This window comes from Otolemur garnettii, unplaced genomic scaffold (genome assembly GCF_000181295.1).
Source record: "Otolemur garnettii isolate 467f Iridium unplaced genomic scaffold, OtoGar3 scaffold00033, whole genome shotgun sequence".
Classification (NCBI taxonomy): Eukaryota; Metazoa; Chordata; class Mammalia; order Primates; family Galagidae; genus Otolemur; species Otolemur garnettii.
The window spans coordinates 17,238,657-17,265,214 of record NW_003852428.1 but is presented as its reverse complement, the minus strand read 5'-3'; the positions used below and the strand labels follow the sequence as shown (position 1 = coordinate 17,265,214).

The 26,558-nt window shown below is 41.3% G+C and overlaps 1 protein-coding gene and 1 non-coding gene across 2 annotated transcripts in view; both read left to right on the top strand.

The window, feature by feature from the left end:
- Nucleotides 1–26,558, top strand: part of ADCY2 (adenylate cyclase 2) — a 398,303-nt gene that overhangs the window by 31,174 nt on the left and 340,571 nt on the right. The gene's annotated exons all lie outside the window — the stretch shown is intronic.
- On the top strand, nt 17,295–17,354 carry LOC111725225. The gene has a single exon (XR_002773344.1). It is a non-coding gene; the product is annotated as a U7 small nuclear RNA (small nuclear RNA).

Here is a 26,558-nt window from a genome sequence, read left to right as displayed (position 1 = left end):
CAAGCTGCTCTCACCTAAAGACGGGTTAAATGAATGCCAAGCTGCTCTCCCCTAAAGACGGGTTAAATGAATGCCAAGCTGCTCCCACCTAAAGATGGGTTAAATGAATGCCAAGCTGCTCCCACCTAAAGACGGGTTAAATGAATGCCAAGCTGAAATGGGTAAATGAACAGGATGGTCTTGAAGTGGCTCCGGCTGTGCTGTGAGACGGAAGCGTCCACACGAGGCCACCCTCACTGCTGAAAGCAGTGGAAGGTTCAGAGTTCCCAAGACTTGTCCCTGAGGTTGGATAATTTCCTGTAAGTACTCACAGAACTCATGAAAGCTGTTATAACTGGGATTGTGGGTCATTCTGTGGGAAGGAAATAGATGAACATCAGCCAAGGTTAAGAGCCCAGGAAAAGTACCCAGGGTGGAGCTCCTGCTGTCCTTCCTTTGTGGAGTCCCCGTCTGCTGTCCCACAAGGACATATGAGAATGACCACGGAGAACTGCCTCCTGTAGCAGCCCAGCTGTGCCTTCCATGTCCCGACTTTCTACTGGGCTCGATCACATCCGGCCTTCATGGCTGACCTAATCCTCAGCCTTCTGGAGGGGCGGTTGACAGTTTCAGGCTCCAGGCCCCCTGATGCTGCACTGACAGCTCCCATCGTAAATCTGTGTAGACTGGTGGCGAGTATGTCTTTGTTCTGGGAGGATTTTCCAAAGTGAGAACACCCCTCAGAGGGTGGCGGGCAAGGGGCTTGTTCTGGACAGGGTCAGTGGCCTGCAGGGGCTGTTGCTCACACAGGAGCAAACAGAGCCCACCAGGCTGGCCCAGTGCAGATCAGTGAACTGAGCATTTGCGTCTGACTCCAGGTTCCTGCATGTCCCTCATGCTAAGAGCTCATTGGACAAAGCTAAATAAGAACTCCCATTCCCGACAGCTGAGTTTCAGGCTCGGCAGGAGGACCACATGGAAGCTATTCCATGGACTTGTTAAATTACCACCAATTCAAAAGGCTAACATTTTGCTCCACGAAGAAGAGACTTTCTTTGTCCTATGACCTAAAAGGATGTCAGACCCGGCGCGTGTGCAAGTGTGTGTTTTCTTAGTAAAATAGGACAACACTGTGCAGATGTCTTTTTTAAAAAATTGAAAATGGGTGGAAATGAAGGAAAATAAAATGTTTCTCATAACCTTTGACATGGTACAGAGTCTGTTTGTGTCTCCTGTGGCACCATCACCTGGAACGCTACCAGAGCATGGATTTACCTCTGGGAGAACCGAGGTGCATGTGAATATGAGCAGAAACTGGGACCAGAGGCCTGTCCTCAGGTACCCAGGAGACCCTCTCTGTGAGCTCTGTGCACTGGGGTGACTTCTCAGGGGGATGTTTTGAACTTAACATGAAGAGGCACACAGCTAGGAAAAATTCAAAAGAAGTTAAAAATTATTTCAGTTAACAATCAAGATGAAAGGTGTTTTTATGTTTATTTTTTTGTGCAAAGCATATACTGATGAGACTTGTGACCTGGGCTGGGCCCCATAGTGCGCTCCTGGGGAGACCCCACACCCTTCTGGTTGTGTAAGCTGAGGCGGCGTTACGGAAGTCTCCCAAACGTTCCACTGTTCTTGCCCAGCCAGTGTTATGAAAATCACTGTGGCTGTGCGTGGAGCTAAGGAGGTACCAGAGCCTGAATTCACATGGACCCTCCCAGACCTGGTCTTGCTGGAATAGAATTCTTTTGTGGATTCAGGAATAGTCACTCTGCCCTTCATCATTCTCGCTCCTGTACTTTTCTGAAGAAGAGCAGAGGCCCTGGTGCTGAAGATTGGAGTCCTAGTTAAGTGGTTATCAGGCCATCAAACAGGTGTTGCCATTCTTCCTTCTGGTCTTCATTCTGCCCCCAAGGCCCAGGTGCATTTTGAAGACTCCATGGCCCTGTTGCTGTTCTGTTTCCCCGTCACACCACAAATACTGGTGGAAGTGAGTGTGCAAATACTGTGTCTTTCCACTCACCTCTACTCCCATGGAGTATAGAAAAAACATTCCCAAGGTCCTCCGTGCACCAAGCACTACACAATTACCCTGCACACCTGACATCTTTCTACTGCACACCCTTGCGAGGTGGCTATTATTAATGGCATTTTGCTGATGAGAAAACTGAAACCAGGAAAGTCAAGTAATTTCCCAAAACTCACACAGCTGGGAAGAGAAGCAGAATTCGACCTCTATTCTGACACCATCTCCCGTGATCTTACTGTTGTTGGTGACTGGGTGTTCTCTCCCGTCATGCCTTGGCAAATGGCAGGTTATTGTGTGATTCTGACGTGGTTGTGGAGAAAAGGGAACACTCCTACACTGCTGGTGGGATTGCAAACTAATACATTCCTTTTGGAGAACACTTAAAGAACTAAAAATAGACCTGCCATCTGATCCTATAATTCCTCTACTAGGTATATATCCAGAAGACCAAAAATCACACTACAATAAAGATATTTGTATCAGAATGTTCATTGTGGCCCAATTCATAATTGCTAGGTCATGGAAGAAGCCCAAGTGCCCATCGACCCATGAATGGATCAACAAACTGTGGTATATGTACACCATGGAATACTATGCAGCCATAAAGAAAGATGGAGACTTTACCTCCTTCATGTTTACATGGATGGGGCTGGAAAATATTCTTCTTAGCAAAGTATCTCAAGAATAGAAGAAAAAGTATCCAATGTACTCAACCCTACTATGAAACTAATTTATAGCTTTCATAGGAAAGCTATAACTCAATTTTAGCCCAAGAATATGGGGAAAAGGGAGAGGGAGGGGAGGGTAGCAGGGAGGATGGGTGGAGGGAGGGTGATTGGTGGGATTATGCCTAAAGTTTATCCTATAAGGGTACATGTGAGTCTTTCTAAATGTAGAATATAAATGTCTTAACACAATAAGTAAGAAAATGACATAAAGGCTATGTTAACCAGTTGGATGAAAGTATTTCAAATCATATATAGCAACAGCACTCTGTACTCCATGATAGCATTAATTTACATAGATATGATTTAATAAAAAAATATATATATATAAAGTTAAAAAAAAAAGAATCTGGATTGTTCTATCTGAACCACTTTTGGGTTAGATGTTATTTGGAAACCTTCATAGAGAGGAAGCTGTTTCTTCACATGCTAAAAGTTTGGTACTATTGCTATTTTGAATTGCCAGCTGATATTCTTGTTTAGAAGTATTTTCCCTTCTCAGATGACTCAGTAAGAGAAATTGGACTTATCTGGTCAAAGGAACAAGAGTTTGCTACAGGTCTGAAAATGAGTTTGTGAACTCATCCTAGAAGCAGTGCTATATACCTTGTTGGTCACCTTCAAAGTACACCCTTTGGGAAGCTATGTGCCAATACCAGTGCCTAGTCCATCCTTCAAAGCAATTTTAGAACTCTTTATCTGGAACTCAGAGCTGTGTATTATCCTTGATGTCCTGAATGTCATCAAAATATCTTCCTTTCAATATTTCCTTTATCTTCCAGTAGAGAAAAAAAGTCATTGGGGAATAGACCAGGAGAGTAGAGAGGGTGTTATAATATAGTTATTTGTTTAATGGCAAAAACACCCTTACAGAGTGCCATGTGAACTGGTGCATTGTAGTGATGCAAGAGCCATGAGTTGTTGGCCAAGATTTTCAGTTAATATTTTTCTGTTCCTCTCCTGATGTTTACTTGGTCTGCTATGATTCTCACAGCCATCTGATGATTTTTACACCTAATTTGATGAATTTTGGGAATGTTTCCATCAGTTCTGCTCATTACGTGGCCTCCTTGGCCTCTCATCATACTGATGTTTTTTCTCCCCTCAGAGAAACATTTAATCTACTTATACACTGTTGTTTTCTTCATGACATTGTCCCTATAAACTTGGACTAACATGTCCCTGATTTCACTTCCACTCTTTCAAAGTTCAACAAGATATTTATGAATGCTTGTTCATTGCTCTACTTTAAGCTCTGACATTCTCACCATGGCACACAAAAGCATACAACAACAATAATGTACACCACTCAGCAAGATACTGCCACATATTGACCCAACTGTGAGGCACTGTTGTACCAAGGTTATGAGACTGTTCCAATGTGTTTGTACAGTGCTACCAACATAGGCACATGGTGGCAAGTTCACCAGTTCACTATGATTGATTGTCAGGCATTATTGTTTGGGAAATGACTGTTGCTTTTGTACTGAAACGGAAATTCCATTTCCATCTTATATGTAGATTCCATATGATACGAACTCTTTATGCTTGGGTCTGTCTTGCTTGCTGTATTCACATTCTTCCCTTTGGGAAAATCCCATCTGACACAGAGGACACTGGAAGGCACCCACCTGGCGCTGGACACTGGAAGGCACCTACCAGGTGCTGGACACTGGAAAGCGCTTACCAGGTGCTGGACCCTGGAAGGCGCCCACCAGGTGCTGGACACTGGAAAGCGCTTACCAGGTGCTGGACCCTGGAAGGCGCCCACCAGGTGCTGGACACTGGAAAGCGCTTACGAGGTGCTGGCTCTAAGCTTAGTGCAGCCAGCCCCTGCCCCCTGTGTGGTGCCTGCCGTGGTGCCATCTGCTCCCTCACTAGGAGCCTGCACGGTACTTCTCACTGCCCCAGGAGCCCTGGCCCTGGCTGTGAAGCTGTCAGGGAATCCCAAAGCATTTCTAGGGGAAGTCAGCATGATGGCTAAAGACAGAAGTGTGACTGTTGTATGGAATTTGTACTGTTCCTGAAAGAGCTGGAATTTTAAGAGCAAAAGAAAATGTTCTCTGGGCTTCACAGACATCTCTTCTTGACTCACTTGAGATGGAGACAATTTTGATGGTGGCTGTCGTAAGGCTTCCTGCCTCATGTCCCTCAGGGTGGTTGTAGAATACCAGCTACTTTAGCACTGAATCTTGGGTGCTGTTGTTCTGTCTCATGAAAATGTACTTTAGAAAACTGGTGACTAATACGACATCAGGTTAGGGCTGTGTGCGCCCCTGCGGGTATGCAGGGGTGCTGCCGGAAGGAAAGAGTGTGAGTTCTAAACTACAGGCTAGAGCAGGGGAAAAAATAAATCCAGAGTTTAAATGATTTCCTATTAAAGGTTGCTAGGCAACGCTTCACTAAACTTCTTCAGTATTCTGTATCTCAAATTTTTTTTTTCGTAGCAGCCACTAATATTATCCTCACTCAACTCATAAAGGAAGGAGCAAAGTACACACCCCCAAATCCAGTCAAGACATTCGCATGGAGGAGATATACAGTGAGCTCGTAATTTATGATGAGTAAATACTGGGAAGACAGCTGAGTGCTTTGTGTCACTACTGTGATTTCTTTCCTTCCATCCCGTATGTGAAGTGCATTGTTAATATATATTTCTCTTTTAAGGTAGTATTTTCTTATCCATGGAATAGGGTTAGGTATTGACAGATCCTGTAGTTTTGATTTAACTTGTCATTTGTCTTTTTAGCTGTCCTCCCCTACCTCTGAGCGTCTTGCTCGGAAGCTCTTGGCCCCAACCTGACCCATAGATAAGCATGAGCACCTAGAGGGGGAAGGGGCAGCACGGCCTTGGAGAAGGTGAAGGGCGGATAAGGGTCCCTCCCACCTACAGCATGTCTGTGTCATACTTTCCACTGTTGGCCAGACAGTCTACCTTCTATCTGTTTTTGTCTAAATATCTGTGCCTCTGAATAGGGATTTTAGCCAGAATAAAACACTTCCCTAAGATTATAGGTGAACATGGGGTTCCTATCATTTACCATTTAGAACTTTTTGGCGTTGTCTGTAACCATTTGTGTAGCTGTAACAAAATCCCACAGACTGGGTAATCTATAAACAATACATGTTTATTTCTCAAGTTTCTGGAAGTTGGGAAGGCCAAGGTCAAAGTACTGGCAGGTTTGGTGTCTGGTGAGGGCGTCTTTCTGCTCCCAAGATAGAACAGCATTGCTGCGTCCATGGGGCAGAGGATGGAGGAGCCAAACAGGGACAAAAGCTGTGTCCTCCCCTGGCAGAGGGGACGAGAAGACAGGCAGGCCTCCCGAAACTCTTTTATAAGGATACTAACCTTGTCTATGCAGGTGGAGTCCTTTGGGCCTAAGCACGTCCTAAAAGCCTCTCCTCTTAATGGTTTTGCCCTGGGGGTTAAGTTTCAATTTGAATTTGGAGGGGATGGGAACAGTCAAATCCTAGCAGCCTTGGAGTGGAGTTTGTGAGTTTGTAGTCCTTTCTGGATCTGAGCCTCATCATCACAAGCACATAGACTTGGCATTCCTCTCTGCCCTGAGAACGTGCCCAGATTTCTGTCAGGGGATCCTGAGCCACCAGCACCTGCTGCCTGCCTCTGTGATGACTTTGAAGTTAAAGAGTGTGGCCCCGTCACAGAGAAGAAGATGCGAACTCCGCAGGAGCACAGCCCTCCGCAGGACCAGAGCCCCGGCAAGCACCAGGAGTCAGGGGTGGAGTGAGGAACCTGCGGTGGCTCACCACTGCGTCCTGTCCTGGGGCTGTCCAGACAAAGAACCACGAGGTGGCTAGCTTAGAATGGCAGAAATCCTTCATACTCTGGAGGCCAGAAGTTTGAAGTCAAGGCGCAGGGCTGTGCGCCTTCTGAAATCAGGAGAGAATCCCTTGTTTCCTCTTGCTAACTTTGGTGGTTTGCTGACGTCCTTGGGACCCTCGCACCTGTATTGCTACAGTCTGTGTCTCCAACATCCTGTGTGTCTCTGTCTTCACATGATCGTCTTCTTTTAAGGACAACAGTCACATTGGATAGTGGTCCCCATCACTGCAGTCTCATCTAACTAATTACATCTCCAACAGCCGTCTTTCCAAATAAGGCCGCATTCTGATGTCCTGGGAGATAGGACTTCAATATATTTTTTCAGCAGGGTGAATTGGGTGGGGGTCACCATTCTATCAGTAACAAGTTCCAAAGGAGCAACTGACATGATACAAGTTGTGGGAATTTTATTTCTACTTTTTCACTTACTTGAGAATGTTCAAAGGCCCCTGGACCTAAAACTCACATGGAGACCTACCTGGTCTGTTTGCAGAGTCTGGCCCTCCCTGAGATGTGGTCCCAGTGCAAAGTGAGCCCTGTTCAAAAATGATTCAGCATTTCAAAGGAGTGACAACAGCACGTTCACCTGAAGTAATCAGTGAATGAAAAAGTGAAGAAATAGATTAACAAGAGAAAACTATTGGCTCTCTTATGGAAAAAAAGGTTCTTCATGTGGCATAAAAATACTAGGTAGTTTAAAATCGATAAGCTTTTTATAACATTGTAGACAGAAATCTTTTCATCACATCAGCATAGGGAAGAGTTTCTTAAGCATGCATGGCAACAGAACTTTATAAAATTAAGAAAAAAGGGAAAAGGACAAAGTATAAAAGGAAAGACCCATCGTAACCACCCCAGTGAGTTCTGTTTCTTTGTAGCTGCTCACAGTCCTACAGGCTTGCAGGAGGCCTGGGGACGTTACATCTGCAATGTCTACTGTGGGAAAGGAGAGAAAAGAATAGCACACATCAGCTGGGAACTGGGTAAGGCAATTCCAGGATTTTAATTCAGTGAAATACTAAGAGTCCAATCAATAGAGTACATGTACATATACAGACAAGAGGGACATGAGGCAGGAAGCCTTACGACAGCCACCATCAAAACTGTCTCCATTTCAAGTGAGTCAAGAAGAGATGTCTGTGTCCTTATTTTTTAAGTACGGGGTACAGTGTAACTGCAAGGACACTTGAGTGCTGCACGCAAGGAGACTTGGACTCTGGATACTGCACAGCCTTCCTCATCACCATTGTCTTACAGACAGCTTCGAAGGAGGTGAACTACAAAGTCTTCATAGAAAATGGATACTGTACATCTTATCAAAAATTCAAAGCCACCCAGGCCGAGTGGAGGAGCTCACAGACTCTCCATACTCCAAGTCTGTGAGTGCAAACTTCAGTACCGTCATAAGCTGACTCAGAAACCCACCTTTGTGGTTGGGAGCACATCCACCTGCTGGCTTCTGGTGTGGTGTCTGTAGCCCTCATACAGTGCTTGTGAGCTCAGAGAGGAGCAGAGAGAGACCCTCAGCCGTGCGAGATAGACGTGGGGTCTTACAGAGCACGTCTTCATGTGGTGCTTGTGAAGAGCCCTTCGTCTCCGCTGAGATTGCCTGTGTTTGTCCTGTCGGGGCCGTGTCTGTCCAGAATCTCTTTTCTGGCTTTACTGGGAGAATCTGATGGTGGACTTTCATCCAGGATGCCATGTTTTGATTGCTGTGAAGAGAATGTTCCTCTCTGCTTCCCAAAATACCTTCTTTCTGGGGTTAGGTTACCTGGAAAATCTATTTAGTTGGGTGGTGTGTTGACAGTCAGATCAGAACAAAGGGCAGTGGGAACTCTCTGTGGGCATTTCATTCAGGTTGGAACAGAGTCCTGGGAGCATCCCAGGAGTATCCCTCCCCTGTCGTGAGCAGTTACATTGGGCAGCAGCCTTGGACTATGTCACAGGGAAGTTTGCTTGATAACACTTCTCTCGTATTCTCAGCTGAGCATATTAAAGGCCACCTACATAAGGTGTGGTCCAGAAAAGAGAATGAATATTTTCAGAATAATAGCATTTTTTTTTTCCTTTCATTTGTGTAAAACCTGTCTTTTGTTCTCAGTGCCTCTTCACTCATGACTTAGCACGTCTGCCAGTGTGGAAACCTGTCCTTTTAGTCACATAATATAATCAGAATTTCCAACAGAAACAACCAGCAAGTTCTGGAGTCTGTGGCCAAGCAGGGATAGTTCAGGGCATAAGACAGCTCATTTGTAAGGGAAAAACTCGCCTTGCATAAAGCTGTTGATTATATGAATATACTTCTCTTAAGCACCTGAAAAGATTTCTTAATTAGTTCTGATCGGAAAATCATGACCCTAAGAGAATGTGTTCACTAGGAAAAGAGCAGCCAAGGTTTCCGTCTCACTTTGTGCCAAACTCTATTTTGAGTGCAGGACACTGTCCACGTGTACCAACAGAAGGACCAAATGTGGACCTAGCTTACAACAGTGGGAAGTTCCTGGTCAATGTAATTTAGCAGCAGAGACTTGGACATTTATAATTGTTAGATGTGAACAAATCTCTAATATCAATGAGTATTTTTTTTCCCTAACAGGAAATAAAGTGACTAGGTGATACTTCTGTGGAAGGAAACTGCTGTTAAGATTTTTGAAGCCCTGAGCCATCTCCGCATTCTCACCTTGGGTTTTAAGTAGTGTCAGAGAGGAAGAGAAATACAGTCAATTCCCATTATTTATGGATTCCCTACTCTCTAAACTTTATTTTAGAGAATTTTCCTATGGCCTAAACTTTATTTTTAGCTCCAAGATGAATTATTGGCATCATTCAGGGACATGCACAGGGTTGGCCTGGAATCTGAGTCACCTAAAATTCACATTCCCAGCGGAGGTTGGACAGGGCCTGGCTTCGCCTCCCATCCCGGCTCTCACACCGTGAAGTGTGCCTCTCACAGTCTATTTAATGCCGTGGTGTTTTCCATTCTGTGCCTATGTTGGTGATTTTTCTGTTTTAAATGGCCCTAACCATCATGCTGAAGTGCTGTTTAATGTTCCTGTGCTCAAGAGGCTGTGATATGCCGTAGGGAGAGCTCACACATTAGACAAGCCTCACTCAGGCGTGAGTGGCGGAGCTGCTGCCTGAGCTCCGTGTCAGCTAATCTGGCTTGCGACACGTGAAACCGGGTGTCTTTGAATAGAAGCACACATAGAACAAGGTGATGCATTGATCTGTTGACGAAATGCTGTGCCGAGGCGTGCACGGGAGTCTGACCCTGCACTTCACGATTCAGTTTTCACAAATGCAGTATTTGTGGGAACTTTGGAGACATAACCACTGTGAGTAACGGGCTGACTGGTGCCTCCCGGGGGAGGAGTGAATGACAACCACACAGTCACCTTTGGGCATGAGCTGCTGCGGCCCACCTCACTTTTCTGTGTCTATCTATCATCTTTTCCATTTCATATCTGCTGTTCTGTAACAATATCGGCCTTGGCTTTGCTTTCCTCTAAATAGGATTTTTGTCCCACTCAGTTTGAGCTCCTTGCTGAAATGCAGTGAAATGGAAACCAGTATAAGAGAATGAGCAGAACAGGCCACAGGAGGGAGTAGGGGCTTCCAGCGTGCCCTTGATGAGTGGTCCCTGGATGTCAGCAGTGACATCTTCACTCACACAACAGCTGGTGTATTCATCTTCACTCTTCAGTGTGGAATTGACCACAGGTAGCAGATGGCGTGGCTGGCCATCCCAGGCTCTCTCCTGGGTTCCTGAAGACAGGCTGTAACAGAGAGCCTGGGGACAGCACACAAGGTGTGCACAGCCTGTTGGAGGACACTATGTGGGGCTGGCTCTGAATCCAGACAAACCCACTGCCTCTCCCCACGGGGAGGTCCTTTGGTGTCTTGCAGGGCTACAGAGCGTGAGTCACCCCTCACTTCACAAGGGGCCCTTTCTGCCCCTCGAATGGTACTTAAGGAGAGAGAGACCCCCTAAAGCAGTGGTTCTCAACCTTCCTAATTCTGTGGCCCTTTAATACCGTTCCTGTGGGTTGTGACCCATAGGTTGAGAACCACTGCCCTGGAGGGCCCACTGAGGTCAGTCACAGCCCTACTTTGCAGGCACCAGCTGTCGGACCAGAGCTGCCCTCCAGCACTGCAGATATTTGAAAAACTCAGGCTGAGAGTGTGTTAGCACCTGTCAGGGCAGGACTGGCACAAAATACTGAAACTCCTCAGAGGCCCCTGTGTGTCCCAAGGGATTGGCTTAGGGCTGCCCAGTCTCTCCTCAAACCACCACAGAGCTAAGTAAAGGAGGGTGTTGGCTGGGCACACGCAGCTCCACGCCTGAGACTCTGCTGAAACACAGTAATGGAACAGAGAAGATATCTGTTGAATCAAGGTGAGGTTTCTGTCATGCATCTCTTTGATATTTACTTAAAAATGAGCCCCCACTTAGAGTTGCATGAAAATCATTTAGCAAAGACTGTTCTTGATTTTCTTTCACAGGAACTAGATGATTCACTGAAGAAATGCACTTTGTGGCCATAGCTTTTATGATTATGCTCTAAAATGTTTAATTACAGAAGCCTTTCAAGTATTTTTTTCCCTTAGCTACTTTGAAAAAAATCTTTTCATTTAGCTTTTCATAGTTGAAGCATGCATTTTTCAAGAAGAATTATCATCTAAGCCTATTTCAACCTCGATGTTTTGGGCCCAGTCTTCCACATGCCACTTTACCTGGAGGCGGCAGCCCCGCACCTCGTTCCATCCTGTTTGACGTGCCCTTCCCGAGTGCCCCCAAATACCACCATGGTGGAGTAAGAGAGGAACTATGGCGAAGGCTCTATTAATGAGGATTGAAGAGTCCAATGACCCTTCATTATGCGAAATTTCTTAGAGATAGAAGCTAGAGATGTTTTCAAAACCGGAATTTATGATGCAACCCCCCCTAAACAAACTGCTCAGTAATAATGGCATGAAACATGTCAGATAAGCCAGAAAAAGAACAGCTTGGCCCAGGAGCTGGGGCAGACAAGGCAGCCACATCAAGGGTTAGGGAGGCCGGGTCAGGAGCCCATTGATGGGTGTTGGAACTGTCCTCAGAGGTGGAAGGTACTGCCATTTCCAGGTCACAGGTGAGAGGACTGAGTCAAGGCAACTCTGCCTTGACCTCCTAGCCAGGCGTGGGCTTCAGAAACTGAACATGGAGGATGTTTCTGCCATTGGAGGATGATTCTGCCATTGGAGGATGATTCTGCCACTGGAGCATGATTCTGCCATTGGAGCATGATTCTGCCATTGGAGGATGATTCTGCCATTGGAGGATGATTCTACTATTGGAGGATGATTCTGCCATTGGAGGATGATTCTGCCATTGAAGGATGTGAGCTCAGCCAAAATCTCTGATCAGGGTATAGAGGGCAAAACATTTTGAGACAAACTCTGTGAAAAAGGGGATTTCAAATGTCCTCAAAAAAAAAAAAATTGTGATGAAGGGATACAAATTACTTGATTTCCAGAAGTTCCAGCAATACTTGGTCAACTGTTCACTGAAACCAATTTGGTAAGACTGGTGCCCAGGGGACAAGGAATAGACTCATGTCACCAAGCCTGGTCACAGCCTGTTTTCTGATGGCTGAGATAGATTGGTGCCAGGGGACAAGGGATGGACTCATGTCACCAAGCCTGATCACAGCCTGCTTTCTGATGGCTGAGATAGACTGATGCCCAGGGGACAAGGAATGGACTCATGTCACCAAGCCTGGTCACAACCTGCTTTCTGATGGCTAAGATAGACTGGTGTCAGGGGACAAGGAATGGAGTCATGTCACCAAGCCTGGTCACAACCTGTTTTCTGATGGCTGAGATAGATTGGTGCCAGGGGACAAGGGATGGACTCATGTCACCAAGCCTGGTCACAACCTGCTTTCTGAAGGCTGAGATCCCTCCACTGCGGAGACTAACCAGTATTGATTAGTGTCTTAAAGTAAAGATGATCAGTTGAGTGATACTGGATGAAGCATTGATGACAGTTAGAACTTAAACAATTTTTTTTTAAAGACAGTTAATCTGTGAGTTAACAAACATGTTCACACTTGTGCCTGGCTTGTTAAAGGATGACTAGAACAATGGATTGCTCAAAAACAACCCATCGGGGAAGGAACCGAAAAGGCCCTGGTTTGTCATGTTTGCTGATTGCCAAGATGTAAATATTCTCCCATTGTTGATTTCAAGCTGCCACCAACTCCAAAATTCTTATGTAATTACCATGCTATTTGTGCTGTTAGCTTTAGGTGTCACTTGGGCTAAGTCATAGTAATTCAAGTGATAACTAATCCAGGTGTTGCTCTGAATGAATTTTATAGATGTGGTTAAACATCTATGATCAGATGACTTCAAAGAGGTAGTTTTTGCTATTCTGAGTAAGTCTTATCCCACCCATTGGAAGCCTTTAAAGCAAAACTGAGGCTTCTCAAGGTTTCCTGGGGGGGGGGGAGTATCAGAGACTCTGTCTCACCCTGCAGCATCCACTCCTGGCTGAGCATTTCCAGCCTGCCAGCCTGCACTGTAAATTTTAGACTTCACAGCCCCCGCAATTGCATAAGTCAGTTCCTTAAAATCTCTCTGTTTCTCAGGTATATGTCTTACTGGTGCTATTCCCGTGGTAGCTCCTGGACTGATGTACTGCTATCACACTTAACAAAATTAACACTGTTGTCTTGCTATTATGTAATCCCAGTCTATATTCAGATTGCCCCAGTTGTCTCACAAATGTGAATCAGAGTCCACGTTAGATACATGAATTGCACTGTGTCCTTTCCTGCAGACTATCCTCCCCGTCTCTGCTATGTTTTTAAGTTGTGATGTAGCTCATCTCTGGGCCTCAGAAGGCCACACATTCTGTGTTGGTTTATTTGCTGCCAATTTGGGTCTTAGCTTATGTCTTTGTTCCAAATGTGGTCTATAAACTATAAGTTACTTCCAATGACTCCATTAGACTCAGGTTCAACTTTTGTTTTTGTGACGGGGAGGGCAAACTGCTGTGCTGCTGGTGGTGTGTGCTCCCTGCAGGGTCCCCTGATGATGTGCAGTGTGTCCATCTGTTCCAGGCTTTCTGGTACTGACATTGTCACCAGAGGGTGACAAACTGCACTGCATTCTTCTTCATCACCTTTTCTTTCATGGTTTCATCTCTTACCCTGGCCTGGGATCATTATTTCCATTTGTTTCTCTAATTTTAACCTTCTTGAAATTATCCTGTAAAAACACTTTGTTAACTTTTTATCTAAAGCGGCCAGTTTTTAGAGTAAAGAATCCTTGCCCTATACCTTACAGTGGGGATCTGGTTTTTTGGGGAGGGGCTTCCTTTGTTAGGAGTATCATATGAACTCTGGTATTCTTGATCCTGAATATTATCATAAACATTTTTATATAGTTTAAGGGTCAGTTAATTACAGCCATTATTTTCAATGCTCTATTCATCCCTCTTTTAGCCAATTGGAGCCCCTCCTGTATCCTGGGACATACCCCATTAGTCTAAAGAGTCATAGTATCTGTGCCTTCTACATGGAACAAAATGCTCCAGACACACCTTACAGGTCTCCTCTCCTGAAACAGGATTGGGAAGGGTGAGGAAGAAGTGCTCCTGGCTCCTTGCCATTGTTTCCAGGTATTTTCAGCTGATAGAATTGGAAACAATGCATTTTTGAAGTCAGAGAAGCCAGGAGTTTACAGTGACATTTCTTAATTTGTTTGATATGTTAATCTTAATTTATTGACCATTTCAGTATTGATTGACAGTGGAGTTATTTTCAGCCTCTCACTATTAGAAATAATGCCACAGCAAATGACTTTGTCCATATTTGCCAGTGTGTCTTTGAAATTGTCTCCTTGGAAAGCACATTTATGGCAAAGGGCGAGCAAAGTATTGCTTAGATATTGTCAAATTTCTCTCTCTTGGGCTTAGACCCCTTTCTGTTTCCCAGAATGCCTAAGGTTGCCCATTGTGCTCCCTGCTGACCAAGAGTGTGTTGTCCCACTCTCAGAGAAATGGTGTCCCACAGCGGACTTCATTTGCATTCCTTCCATCAGCAGTGAGCTTGAGCAGTTCTTCAGGTGTTTGAGGACAGTTTACTTTCTTATTCTCTCCACTGTTTGTTTATCCTTTTGCCTATTTTTGCATTAGGTGGTTTTCTGTTTTTAGGATTTTTTATCAGGATTATTCATTGTTTGCTTTTGATATTTCCTTGGGCTTTTTGACTATTCTTATGATATTTTGCATGTGAAAGTTCTTTTTAAAATTTTCATGAGGTTAAATAAATCAATCTTTAAGTTTGTTTGGAGCCCTGGTTGGGAAGTCCGTTTCCCCCGCCCTCTGGTTATGAAGGACTATGCCTTCAGGAGCTTGTTTTTACACTTAGATTACTGATCCATGTGGCGTCCATCCCAGAGGAAAAGATGACAGCAGATCCAGTTTCTAAGAAGTGGTTACCACAGGCCTGGTGCTGTTCACAGAAAGGTGGCCACTGTCCTCCTACCCGAGTCCCCACTTGCACGTGGACCCGTTTTTGACTTTCTTCTTTTCTTCCATTAGTCTGTATGTGCCAGGACCATTCTGTTTTAATTTTGGGGGTTTTATAATATATTTTAACATCTACTAGGTCTTTTATAATATTGTATATTTTCTAGTTAACTTTCTAACTCTAGCTAAAGACATGTTGGTATTTTCATTGGGGTCCTGTGGAAATTATAATTAAACCTAAATTGATGGTTTTGTGATCGTATCCAAGAACATGTGGATGATCCATTTATTCATAGCTTCATTACTTTTTCCTTCAGGAAGGTCTTAAGTTCCTATATGCCTAGATATGGCGTCTTTGTCATTCACTTGTTATAAACAGGGTATTTTCCCCTCTGTATCTTCTCTGTATTTTTCTCATGTTTTTGTTTTAGATGAAGTTTGTGGGTTTTCTTCTGCTAAATTTGCATCCTATTCTCTGAGAGCGTTCTTGTATTGTTTGTAAAAGTCTGTTAATGCGCTTTGGAATGTTCGGTTTTATCTGCGAATGCAGATTGTTTTGTGTCTTTCTCTCAATTCCTGTGCCTCTAATTGCGTTCTCTTGTCTCATTGTGTCATCTAATACATCCATTACCATGTTTAATAGTAGCAGTGACAGTTGGCAACTGTGTAGGTTTTCTCACTCTAGTAGGAATGTCTCCAGTGTTCCACATTAAGTAAGATCCTGGCATTTGGACTAAAATTTTTATATTTACATAATTACATTCAATGTTAAGTAAGCATCCATCAGGTCCTCTTTTACTGAGTGATTTTAGAAAGAATTATTTTTGAATTTTGTTAAATGCCTTTTCGACATTTTTGGAAATGAATTTCATAGATCTATTAATATAGTCAGTTATATTTAAAGGTTGTGATTGTTCATTGTAGTCTCTAGCATTAAATAGTACCTATATTTGTCTTTTTTTAAAATAATTTTTGTCCTGAATTTTACCATGTCTGGTGTTAGAATTGTAACCTGAGATTGAATTTTATTATTTTGCCTGGTGTTATTTTTTCACATTCTTTTATTTTTCCATCTTTCTGGGGCATTTCAAGAGCCATTTATATACAGGGCGTCCCTTAAGTCCATGTGCAATGTGCAGTTAACTATGTTAAACTATTTTAAATTGTACACAACTTGTGTCACCCTGGATATCAGAGTTTCTGCTTTGTAGTCCCCAAATCTTTTCCTAGTAGCTGAGAAAGGACCATTGCATTTATTGAGGCATTTGAAACTGTCAGTCAGTTCCACCAAGAATGGGTGCACAGGTATATCTGTGCACATTTGTACTCAGCATAGATGCACAGTCTTCACATGTGGTGTTCTGTTTGCTGTGTTTTTGTTTTATTTACTTATTTTAAGAAGGAAGATGGTTTCTTTGGTAATTAGAAAAAAATATATATATACATGTATATACAATTTTGTTTTGCCATGAGATAAGTTTTATTAGACTAGTGAAGAATAAGTAATGCTAGTATACAGTAAGAATACCATTTTCCTTTTGTTCCTCCATAAAGACATTTATGGTAACAAAGGCCAGGTGACTTTTGTTTTTCTTTTTATTTTAAATTATTATGAAGGTACATATGATTAAGTTACATTATTTGCATTTGCAAAGTCAAGTCCAAAGTCTGAGTTTTAGCTGAGTCCTTCATGCAGGAGTGGTGTACCATATACCTCTACATTGTACCCAATAGTTGGGCACTTACTGATTCCCCTTCTTCCTCCCCACTTCTTATTTAATTGTACCTTTCTGTCACGTGGGAGTGTTGTTAATCTGCTATTTTTAGATTAGTACTGAGTACATGGGGATGCTTGCTTTTCTATTCCTGCCATACTTTACTTAGGAGAATGTTTTCCAGATACATCCAGGTAAATACAAAAGATGCAAAGTCTCCATCTTTTTATGGCTGAATAGTGTTCCATGGTCTACATACACCATAGTTTTTTAATCCATTCATGGTTTGATGAGCACTTGGGTTGTTTTCACATTTTTGCAATTGGGAATTGGGCTGCCATAAACTTTTGAGTACAAATATCCTTATGGTAAAATGATTTCATTCTTCAGGTTAGATGCCTAGTAATGGGGTTATGGGATCAAATGGGAGGTCTACTTTTAGTTCTTTGAGGATTCTTTATACTTCTTTCTAGAGAAGTTGTACTAGTGTTACAGTTCTTTTAGAATTTGTCTAATAATTTCTGTAGTCTCAACTAGAAGACCTCCCTGCCCCACATGCACGAAAGAAAACAAAACAAAACAAAAATGTCTGTACTAGTTTGCAATCTCATCAACAGTACATAAGTGTGCCTCTCTCTCCATATCCAAACCAGCAATTTAATCCCAAACTGAGCAGAAGAAAAGAAATAGCAAAAATTAGATCATAATTACATGAAATAGAGAACAAAAGAACTGTTTGGAAGATTAACAAAACAAAAATGTGGTTAGATGAAAAGATAAGTAAAATTTATAAGCATTTAGCTAGATCAACTAGAAATAAAATGTAAGATCTCTAAAAACTTCAATCATAAACAAAAAAGGGGAAATAACAGTGATACCACAGAGATACAAAAAAAATCATCACTGAATACTACAAAAAACTCTGGGCCCAGAAACTTGACAATATGGAGGAAATGGACCAATACCTGAAATGATGCTCCCTCCCTAAACTTAACAAAGAAGTAGAACTCTTGACAGGCAAATACGAAGCATCAAAATTTCAACAATAAATAAAAAGCTATCAGCAAAAAAGTAGTTCTGGACCAGATAGTTTTACACCAGAATTCTAACAAGTCTTCAAAGAAAAGCCTGTATCTATCCTGCAGAACCTATTCTAAAATATTCAGAACCTGATACCAAAACTAGGAAAGTACCCATCAGAAAAGGAAAACTACTGATCAGTATCATTAATTAATATTAACACAGAAATATTCAATAAAACTCTAGAAGAGTAGGATACAGCTACATGTAAAACTATATTTTTGTCTTGTCATGGCCTTCTGTGAATACTTCTCCGCACTATTCTTTGGTAGCATGACTATCTTCCTACTCTCAAAAGCAGGACAGGAAGTAACTGTTAATAGTAATCAAAGATTATGCCCTTGATGTTAAGGTGCCTCCTTGAATTCCTTGATGATCCTGAGTTTCTGCTGCTTGTTTTGTTAGTTCCAGGTGATATTCCTCTGTCTTCACTTTTGGAGCACATCATATTTAACATTCTTAAGGAAAAGGATACTTTTCCTTAGTCCTCTGGTCTGAGTGCTAAAGTTTAACAGACTTGGTGCCTACTCCCAGACCTTATTCCAAAGCTTGCTCTGGGAATCCTTTTAGAAGGAAAGGAAACAAAATACACACACACACATACACACACATGCACACACACATACACCACACACACTCTCTCTCTCTTTGTGCACTTGGGAACAAAATACACACACACACACACACACACACACACACAGTCTCTCTCTTCAGTGGCTCTCTTCCTTGGGCTCCATCACTGGTCATTCAGGCTCTTCATGTTTCTGGCCTGAATGGTTCTCTCTGCTGAGGTTTAACTGCCTATATCCCAGACTGCCCATGGCCATTTCTGCCTCTATCAGTTGAAAATATTTATACTACTTGTAATTCCTGAGAGTAAATCCTTTTAGGAACTCCTTCGCTTCTGAAGATTGGTTCAGGGAAGAAAGGAAAACTGGACCTCAGAGGCTGCGTTAGCTCTGTTGCTCTATAGGGTGAGTGCCAGGGTCTTTTATCTTCAGACCCACTTGCAGAACAAGTGAATTTTATTTTTTAGCTTTCTCATTTGTCTGTTTTTCTTGTACCAGGAAATTTCACTCCCACAGGCCTACAGCTGGGAAGTGAGTGGGGAACCAGCCTGTCCTGCATAATGAAGTTGAGAGGCAGGAGGAGGATCTTCCCAGTGCACGAAGGGGTTGGCACAGAAGGGTCTGGAGCCTGTAGACCAGGCAATTCCTAGGTCAAAGGGAAGGTACTGTTACTGTACCAGATCCCAGTGGGATCTCCTGTACTCACAGTTGGCTCAAGCATGAGGCTAGAGGGAAAACCAGTAGGATACTGCCCTGGCCAGTGATCCTTCCCCAGGCTCTGAGAAGGGATTTTAGGAGGAATGGGATCTCTGGGGATGCAGAGGCTGCCCAGGAGGACCTGGAGCTTTCCCCAGAAAGAAGGAGTCAGCTGGAAGGCTTTGCAGAGACCTCTGCAGACTCAGGGACCATAGGGAGACCTCTTCGGAGGCTCCTCAGCCTTTCCCGCACAGGCCCCTTCTGAAGACACCTCTTTTGTGTTCTGCACGAGGACACCTGGAGCTGTGACAACTTTGATACCACGAGATGCTGACATAGGCATAGCTTCTTTCTGCTCTTTGTTTCTCTCAGTTGGAGCTCCAGAGTAGCTTATTTTATTTTTGTTGGTTTTGTTGTTTTTATTTCAAAACATTAATTAAGGAAGTACAAGTGATTTTGTTACACAGATACCTTGTATAAAGCTGACAGCAAGACTTTTGGTGTACCCATCACTATCTTGTTCATGGATCTAGTAGGCAAGTTTTTAATCCCACCCTCTTCCCCTTTCTGGATTTCTCATGTCATTTATATCACTTTGTGCCTGTGTGTTTCCATCATTTAGCTCCCACTTATTTTTTAATTTCTGATTAATATGAGTGTACAAACTTGAACTTTACCTAGCTCCACTTATTAGTGAGAACATATGGTGTTTTGTTTTCCATTCCTGATATGTCACTTATGATAATGGTCTCCAGTTCTATCCAAGCTGCTGCAAGTGACATTATTTTATTCCTTTTTATAGCTGAGTAGCACTCTGTGTTGTGTGTGTATATATGTATATAATCACATTTTCTTTATCCAGTCATGTAGTGATGGGCATTTAGGTTGATTCCACATCTTTGCAATTGTGAATTGTGCTGTGATGGACATTCCAGTCAGGTATTTTTTTATAAAATGACTTCATTTCTTTTTTTGGTAGATACCTAGCAGTGGGATTCCTGGATTGAATGATAAGTCTATTTTATTTCTTTGAGGAATCTTCATACTGCTTTCCATAGAGGTTGTACTAATTTTTAGTCCCAAGAAAAGTGCATGAATATTTTTTCTCTCTGAATTCACCCTGGCATCTATTGTTTTTTTGACTTCTTAATAATGGGCATTCTGATAGCGGTAAGGTGGTATCTCATTGTAGTTTTAATTTGCATTTTCCTGATGATTAGTGAAGTTAAGCATTTTTTCCTGTGTTCATTGGCCAGTTTTCTGTCTTCTTTGAAAAACTTCTATTCATGACTTTTCCCACTTTTTGATGAAGTTGTTTGTATTTTTCTTGCTGATTTGTTGGAGTTCTTTGTAGAATTTAGATATTAGTCCATTGTCAAGTGTATAGTTTGTGAATATTTTCTTCCATTCTGTAGGTTATATATTTATTCACTTTGTTCATTATTTCTTTCATTGTGCAGAAGCATTTTAACTCATTTATTTTTGTTGTTGCTGTGTTTGTCTTTTGGAGTTTAATTCGTAAATTCGTTGATGAAGCTGATGTCTAGAATTTTCTGTATTTTCTTATAGAATTTTTATGGTTTCATGCCTTATGTTTAAGGATTCTATCCATCTTGAATTAATTTTTGTACATGGTGAGAGGTAGGGCTCCTGTTCCATTCTTCTGCACATGGCTATCCAGTTTTCCCAGCACTGTTTACTTGATAGGGCTTTCTTTCCCCAGTGTATGTTGTTTGTTTTGTTGATGATCAGTTGATCATAACTATATGGTTTTATTTCTAGGTTCTTTATTCCATTGTTCTTTGTATCTATTTTTATATGAGTATGGTGTTGGTTTTGGTTATTATAACCTTGTAGACAGAAAACCTCCAGGAAATAGTTAAATTCTTAGAAAGATACAGGGCTTAATCAGGGAGGAACAGAAATCCTAAATAGACCAACAATGAGCAGTGAGATTGAAGCAGTAGTGAAAAAAAAAATTCCCAACTGCAAAGAGCCCTGATCCAAATGGATTCACACCCAAATTCTAGGAGACTTCCAAAGACATCTATCCTACAGAAACTATTCCATAACATCAAGAAGGAAGGGATCCTCCTCAGTTCTATGAAGATGGTATCACCTTGACACCAAAACAAGGAAAAGAGAGAACAACAATAATAAAAAACACTACAGACGAATATCCCTTATGAGCGTAGATGCAGAAATCCTCCACAAATTGTTAGCAAACTGAATTCAGCAGCACATCAGAAGGAATAAAAGAAACAGATCTCAAAATTATAAAAGCTATATGTGGAGGCTCTTTTAAATGAAGATTTAAATATTTCTTCATACCTGTCTCAAAGGTGTTGTCAGGAAAATAAATTAAAGATTCAGAAGGGTCTTTGAAGACTGTCCCCACTAGGCCTGGATGACGTGGAGCTGACTGCCTTTCCTCTGCACTCAGGATGCCGAGAGCAAGGAGAGTCTTCTCTGAGTCTTTGTTTGCCAGAGGTTCTGGCTTGTTTTTACCACTGTGCCAGTTTTAGCATATTAAGCATATTAATAATAATCATATTTAAGCATATTTATTGCTTGTCATCGTCTTCACTTTGGAAACTCATGAAACAAACTCCCTTTCTTTACCAAGCAGCCACGTCTTTTGTTTCAAAATGCCCCTCTAAAGAGGCTGAAAAAGCCATCTTTCTTCTTAAAATGAGTCCTTCAAAGATGTTTCCAGTGTACTTGGTACCATTTTTAATACTTGGGTAAACAAAAATCCACCTCTATTTTACCCTTTCATATATACAACCCTGTAAGTATAATGTTAAAAACTAAAAAGAGGCCAGCTCTACATTTTGGCTGTGCTACTGAACACGAATTGCAAAATTGTAAATAAAAATGAAATGGATGATCTGTTTTCTTCTGTGGAGATACATGATAACTGAGTGTAAGAACTGAAAGGTAAAGCTCATTGAGTTTCCACTTAGAAAATAGCCAGGTCAGTGCATGGTATAAGCACACCTTGTTTACTGTACTTTGCTTCCTGCGCTTCCCAGATTGCACGTTTTTTAAAAGTTGAAGGTCCGTGGCAACACTGTGTTAAGCAAATCTGTCAGGGCCATTTTTTCCAACAGCATGTGCTTACTTCATGTCCCTGTATCATATTTTGGTAATTCATTATTTAAAACTTTTTCATGATTATTATGTCTATTATTTTGGTCAGTGATATTTGATATTATTATTGTGAGTGTTATGCGTGTTCTGACTGCTTGACTGACTGCTGTTTCCATTCCTCTTTCTGGGCCTCCCTATTCCCTGAGACCCAGCGATATTGAAATTAGGCCAATCATTAATTCTACAACGGCCTCTACATGTTCAAGTAAATGGAAGAATTGCAGGTCTCTCATTTTAAATCAAAAGCTAGTGATTAAGCTTAGTGAGCAAAGCATATCAAAAGTTATGATGAGGGGCGGCGTCTGTGGCTCAGTGAGTAGGGTGCCAGCCCCATATACTGAGGGTGGCAGGTTTGAACCTGGCCCCGGCCAAACTGTAGCAAAAAATAGCCGGGTGTTGTGGCAGGTGCCTATAGTCCCAGCTACCCAGGAGGCTGAGGCAAGAGAGTCGGCTAAGCCCAAGAGCTGGAGATTGCTGTGAGCTCTGATGCCACAGCACTCTATTGAGGGTGATAAAGTGAGACTCTGTCTCTTAAAAAAAAAAAAATGTGATAGGCTGAAATCTAGGTCTTTCAGGCCAGTTAGCCAAGTTTTGAATGCAAAGAATAAGTTTTTAAAGGAAATTAAAACTTCTATTCCGTGAATACCTGAATGATAAGAAAGCAAAACAGCCCTACTGCTGATATGGAGAAATTTTTAACTGTCTAGATAGAAGAGCAAATTAGCCACAGCATTCCCTGAAGCCAACATCTAATCCCGAACTAGACACTAACTCTAATTCTGTGAAATCTGAGAGGTGAGGAAGCTGTAGAAGGAAAGTTGGAAGCTCACAGAGGTTGGTTCCTGAAGTGTAAGAAAAAAGACCATTTCTGGAACATAAAAGGCAAGTGAAGCAGCAAGTCCTGATGTAGAAGCTGCAACAGATTATCCAGAAGATCTAACGAGGGTCATTGACAAAGGGCCCTACACTAAACAGTAGGTGTTCACTGGGGACCCAACAGCCTTGTGCTGGAAGAAGATGCAGTGCAGGTCATTCATAGATAGAGAGGCGGCGACAGTGCCTGGATTCAAAGCTTCAGAGAGAGGCGGCGACAGTGCCTGGATTCAAAGCTTCAGAGCACAGGCTGACTCTGCTGTTTTGGGCCGATACAAATGGTAACTTTAAGTAGAAGTTATTGGTCATTTACCATTCTGAAAATACTAGGGCCCTTGAGAATTATGCTAAATATATTCTGCCTGTGTCTGTAAATGGAACAACACGTGGTAGATCACGTTTTATCTGTTTACAGCATGGTTTACTGAATATTTCAAGTTCACTGTTGAGACCTACTGCTTAGAAAAGAAAAAAAAAAGTCTTTCAAAATATTACTGCTCACCTAAGCTTACAAGTTCAAGATCAGCCTGAGCAGAGCAAGACATGAAAATAGCTGGGCATTGTGGAGGGCACCTGTAGTCCCAGCTACTCTGGAGGGGCTGAGATAAGAGAATAGCTTAAGCCCAAGAGTTTGAGGTTGCTGTGAGCTGTGACACCATGGCACTTTACTAAGGGTGACAAAGTGAGACTCTGCCTCACCAAAAAAAAAAAAAAAGTAGGAAAAAAGAAAAATAATTATTGCTCACTGACAAAGCACCTGGTCATCTTAGCGTTGTGATGGACATTTGCAAAGGAGATTAATGTTATTTTCATGCCTGCTAACAGCATTCATTCTGTACCCCACAGACCAATGAGTAAACTTGTCTTTCCAACATTATTATTTAAAAATACATTTCCTAAAACTATAGTTGTCACAGACAGTGATTCCTCTGATGGAGTTTGGGCAAAGTAAATTAATATCCTCTGGAGAGGATTTACTATTCTAGGAGTCATTAGGAACATATGTGATGTATGAGAAAAGATCAAAATATCAATGTTAATAGGAATTTGGAAGAAACTGATTCCAGTTCTTATGGATGACTTGAGTAGAGGAAGTAACCAATTCTAGCTAAACTGAGGATTGGAGCCTGAAGATGGTCCTGGATTGCTTCAATTTCATGATCAAACGTGAACGTGTGAGGAGTTTCTTTCGTATGGATGAGCAAAGGAAGTGGTTTCTTGAGCTGGAAACTGTTTCCCATGAAAATTCTGTGAACATTGTGTACATGACAGCAAAGATTAAGAATTTAGAATAAACCGAGCTAAACATGCAGTGGTAATGTTTGAGAAGATTAACTCTAATTTTGAAAGAAATTCTTTTGTGGATAAAAGGTAGTCAAACAGCATCGTGGGCTAGAAAGACACAACTCAAGAAAAGAAGAGACCACTGATGTGGCCGAGTTCATTGTTGTCTTACTTTAAGAAATCGCCACAGACACCCCAATCTTTGGCAAAAACCACCCTGATCAACCAGCGGCCATCACCATCAAAGCAAGAACATCCACCACCAAATATATTATGACTCTCTGAAGGTTCACATTGATTGTTATTTTTTGGCAATAAAATATTTTTTAATTAAGGTGTTTGCATTATTTTAGTAATGCTGTCCACACTTAATAGACTACAGTAGTATAAACATAACTTTTATATGCTCCAGGAAATCAGAAAATTCACGCAACTGGACATTGTTGTATATTCCCTTTAGTGCTGTGGTCTGGAACTGGACTCACAGTGTCTCTGATGTATGTCTCTGTTTAGTTTTCAGTTCCCAAAGGAGAAAAAAGCTTTCAAATATTTCAAAATTTAAGTATAAATTTCTCTCTGATTCCTACCTTGCTGTTTCTCCCAAATATTAGTGCACATTTCTGTTTTCACATAATCTGGCAAAGTGCTCTTGTGATGAGGTGTTTGTTCACATAACGTTTGGAAATAATGTTTTCCTGAAAAAATAAAAATCTTAAGTAGCCGAATGTGTATTGAAGAAAACAGAATTCACAGGTAATTTCAACTTGGAGAGCTGCTACTGTGCTTGTTTTGGACATTTTTATGAGGTGTTTCCTCTGTATTTACATGTATTTAAGCACATATTCCATCTTCAAAGTAGTAGCACGTATTTAAAATTCTTCATACGCATTAATTTAATTTCCCACATACTTTACCTCACTCTTCCTTGGTTGTTATTAAAAACCTTCTCACTATTTTAATCAGGCTGTGATGAATTCCCCTTATGCAACAAGCATTTTTTGTGCATTTTGATAGTCATTTCTTAGTATCAATTACAAAAAGTGAAATGAATGGTCCAAAAGAGTATAAGGGTATAGGGTGATTTTCAGCCAGTGTGCTGCAACAAGTTTTAATGGTCATTAATTCAATTATTTTCAAAAGAAGTTCAAAGCACAGTATGTTCTTTTTTTTTTTTTTTAAACATAATCTAAGTATGCGGCAGAAGTTCAAGGATGGATTCTAGTGTACCAGGAGATAAGGTTGAAAAATACCATTTCAGAGTATACATCCTAACAGCTTTGCAAAGAAATGTTAACATTTTTTTCCCATCTGTGAAATTTGTGATCAGTCTTTTTTTAACACACGAACTAAACTATATACTGTAATGACTATCTGCTTAAAAGTAATAACAGAAGAATAAAATTAGCTGAATTATTACAGTTAAACTTACATAGTAGCCACTGTTGATACTTTGCTAGTAAAGAGGGGCTAGACTTACCCTGTTGTGTGTGAACACAAGTTTGATTTAGATTTAAAAGTCTGAGATGATAGGTGAGCAGTGGCAGAATTGCTGGCTAAAATATGTGATGTAGCTGATGAAAATGTCCTTAAACTATGGATATTTGAGAGAAAAGTTCCCAGTAAATGTGGTGTGATTTATTATTACATGGAATCATAATTATGCAATTACCCATTCAATTGAAAACATGCTATCAAACTTATAGAATGTATAAATTTTAAAATGTTCCACATCATAATAGCATATATAGTCATAATATATTATGATGTATAATATATGTTGTATATATTATATAATGCAATTAACTATAAATTATATATAATATATAAATATATTATTTTATTATATGTATATTTTTATTTATAAGAAATTATAATTATGATATTAGATATGTACATTATAATATATACTTTTATATAATTATATATTATAATAATATTCATATAATATATAAATTACATATATTTCTAGGAAACTATTAGCAGGAATGAAATTCAAAATAAAAATTATATCTCCTACTTTCATCTTTAACAAATGAGGCCTCACTCTGTAGAGAGATTAATCCTATGGTATGAATATAGTATTTTTTTTGCAA